Source organism: Rhipicephalus sanguineus, chromosome 6, assembly GCF_013339695.2.
Source record: "Rhipicephalus sanguineus isolate Rsan-2018 chromosome 6, BIME_Rsan_1.4, whole genome shotgun sequence".
NCBI classification, from domain to species: Eukaryota; Metazoa; Arthropoda; class Arachnida; order Ixodida; family Ixodidae; genus Rhipicephalus; species Rhipicephalus sanguineus.
In genome coordinates, this window is record NC_051181.1 from 126700208 (window position 1) to 126703916 (window position 3709).

Below are 3709 nucleotides of genomic sequence, written 5' to 3' on the forward strand. Positions count from 1 at the left end.
GTTGTTTTCTTGCTTGTTTCTTCACAACTGTCACGCAATCTTTTACGTTTTTCCGCTGCTGATTACGTTTGCGATGCAAGACGTGCGATGTGCAGGATTGCAGGATTTCTGATATGAGAGAAACAGCCGGACTATCTATCTATCTATCTATCTATCTATCTATCTATCTATCTATCTATCTATCTATCTATCTATCTATCTATCTATCTATCTATCTATCTATCTATCTATCTATCTATCTATCTATCTATCTATCTATCTATCTGCGACAATGACTTGACACTTATTTGAGACATTAGTACTACATTGAGGCATTAAAGGCCCCACGGAACAATACTCAAGCGAAACCCTACCAGAGCGATACGGCTGCGTTTGTTCCGACCGCTACTTCAAGTGGACTCGGTGGCGCAACGGTAGCGCGTCTGACTCCAGATCAGAAGGTTGCGTGTTCGAATCACGTCCGGGTCACATTTACTTTTGACTTTTTTTTTTTCGGCTGCATCTCGTCGGTCCGAGGAAGCATCCCACTCAGCTGCTTGCAGTCGTATCCATCGTTCGCAAGCTTTCTGCATGAAGAAAGCTTATCAAAGAACATGTCAGCCAACCAGAAAAGAGAATCAGAAGAACGTCTCCTCCATTGTGCACCTCTGATCGCTCTCGAAGACGTGCTGACTTAAAGGAACATTAACGGAAGTAGCATAGAACAGGTAAGTGCTAGTCGCACTAGCCGTGTCTCGTGACTTATTAGCTGACTAAAACAGCTCAATCGTTGTGTGATCAGCAAGGGGCTCTTCTTTGTATATTTATATATATACATATAAATATTTATATATTCAGGCGCCCTTGCCCTAGAGGGAAAACGAGGGCACGCCTGATCTACCACCTTTCTTTCTGCATTGCGTTATTCTCCCTCCTAACTTCTTCTTTCCTCCATGCCGGTAATCGGTTCTTCATCCACGTGCCTAGCAGCACAACAGTTGTCTTGCTAGACAACAACGACGGTCATGCGCTCACATCCAGGCAACAATTTAATGTGGCAACCTGAAATGACAAGTGAGCTCGATACAAGCGCAGGTTACCATATTAGAAACGGGTGATCGCCCACGACCCCACGATCGAGAGAGCATCAAATGTTGGAAAACGGCGCATAGAAATACGCACGCAACCGGCGCATCTTCCAGGGCGGCATTTGTGTACGCTCGCCGGCGCCGGGTTTTTCGTGTACGACGACGCCGCCACCACCACCACCGATATCTGTAACTCGTTTTAACGAGCTTCGCTTGAAATTTGATGCACCTTTTGGGTGTCGACCCTGCCTCCAGTAACCATCGTGTACACCATGATGTTACAAGCTATATTTATTCAACACTGCGCTCGTTGCCATATCAGGTTAGACATAGACTCATGCCAACATATGCGAAAAAAAAAAAGAAGAAAAGAAACTTGAAACCGCGTCTTCCAGGAGGAGAGCGGTGCCCTTTTCTACCGAATATTCAGCCAGTACGATAGCTCGGCTTGAAAGGATGGCAAGAAAAGTTTATTTTTAAGCAAGAAAAGGTCGTCAAACGGAGACAATAAGCGGCAAAAAAAAGAAAAAAAAGAAAAGGTTAATGTAGGGAAGCACTTTTTTTCCCCCGAGTTTCGCAGGAACTGCTTTCTTTCTTTTTTTTTCTACACGAAGTACGAGACTTTGTATCTAATGTCAGCACGCATAGCAACAGAGATATTAGAGGGAGCGTTCTTGTGTTCGCGTTTGTCTGGAAAGGAGGACGGATGAAATACATGATGTGTAGGCCACGCCCCTCTCCCCCCCCTCTCCCCCTCACAAGTCAGCACCAAACAGGCTTCTCATTCCTAGCGAGTTGAACCTCGAAATTGACGTGCCCCGAGATTCCTCAATCACTCACTTCACTTTTCGACCTCTGACCCTCGCGAGGTGCAAAGTTAATACGCATGCGCACTGCCCGTGTGCCGGCGGCATCTACGGGTCTATAATATTGAGGCGATAGATCAAAATGATACCGCGCGCTGGGTATCTCTGCTGGCAGCACTCTCCCGGGGAGCGCGATGACACGAATTGTCTAGAATGATGATCTTCTACACATCAATTTATATTGTCGCGACTTTCAGATTGACAACAGAGCGCCGAGAAGAGATAATCGATCGCTCCTGGAGTAATGTCACAAAGTTGAGAAGACGGCAGAGAAAGGTCGATGAAAAGCGATCGACAACTTTGCCGAGTTATATACGCTGACATCTGTGACAAACGTTGGATCGCTGGGATCGTTGTTACGATGTTTCGATTTGGAGCCGTCGTTGCGATGGAGGCGAAAATATTAGAGACCCGAGCACTTAGATTTAGGAGCACGTTAAAGAACCCCAGGTGGTCTAAATTTCCGAAGCCGTTCACTACGGCATCTCTTATAATCATATCGTGGTTTTCGGACGTTAAGCCCCAGCAATTATTATGATGTTTTGATTTGGAGCTAAAGCGATCGGTGCTTCCGCGCCCTAAAGATGCAGCAGGATTGACATTTGCGCTGGTTAATTGGTACGGCCAGAGTCAGTCAATGGAGGGGGGGGGGGGGGGAGGAGTATTTCGAAACTGAGAACAACTGTTCAAGACCGTAATCTATAACTTATAGGGTTGTCTGCAGCAGACGAAAGCGAGCAGACGAAGTCACCTTGGCCGACGGGACCGCCCGCAACGAGAGAAGCCCGTCGACACAGTATACCCCCCCTCAAAGAAAAGAATAGAGAATAGAAATGAAGCGAGCAGAATAACTAGACAAACTAGTCAGGGTAAAACAAACCGCATGCGAGACCGTCAGCCCCGATCGGTATGCGTGAGACGGGCGAGGAATATGCGGAAAGAACAATCGGGGCACCGGAATGGTGGGTGTGGGAAAAAGAGCGCCATCACGGCGGCTCGGACGGCGGCTTGGGTGTCGCAGCTCTTTGCATATGCTGAAGTGACACCAGGGCTGGCATCACGTGACCACGACGCGCCACTGCCGCGTTCCCGCGCTCGTTGTAGTAAGTACACACACACACACACACGCACACACACACACACACGCGCGCGCGCGCACACACACACACACACACACACACACACACACACACACACACACACACACACACACACACACACACACACACACACACACACACACACACACACACACACACACACACACACACACACACACACACACACACACACACACACACACACACACACACACACACACACAGTAGGCATCCCACGCGTCACACATAGCTGCGACACGCGGAGAAGGATGAGAGAACGGGTACGCGAGTATTCGTCGGTCGCGTCGTCGGTCGCACGGTCGCTCGTGGTTGTACGCGGTGGTCGCGACGGCATCGCGACGACAACGAGACGTGTCGCGTTGCCCCGCGTCACACGAAGCCGTCCACATCCGCCCGACGCCTTCGGCGGCATGCTCGCACAAAAGCGCCGAAGTGTGCGATGTTCGCGGCCCCCGCCGTTCCCGCGGCAAACTCGGGTGACAATTTCCATTCACGCCGGTGATTGGAGCGCTGCATCGCGCGAGCGGTTATTAGAGACTCGCCAGAGGTGGCGCGGGTTGGCGCGAGGGCCGTTTTCATTGGTCTTATTGCCCGAGTCCCACGGGAATGTAGTATACCTACTGGCGTGATGTTTCCGCGATCGACTGTCGTTTCG

At 49.7% G+C, this 3709-nt stretch overlaps 1 non-coding gene across 1 annotated transcript; it reads left to right on the plus strand.

Annotated features, from left to right (window-relative positions):
- Nucleotides 1-396: 396 nt before the first annotated feature.
- On the plus strand, nt 397-468 carry Trnaw-cca (transfer RNA tryptophan (anticodon CCA)). Its single transcript has one exon. It is a non-coding gene; the product is annotated as a tRNA-Trp (tRNA).
- The last annotated feature ends 3241 nt before the right edge of the window (nt 469-3709 follow it).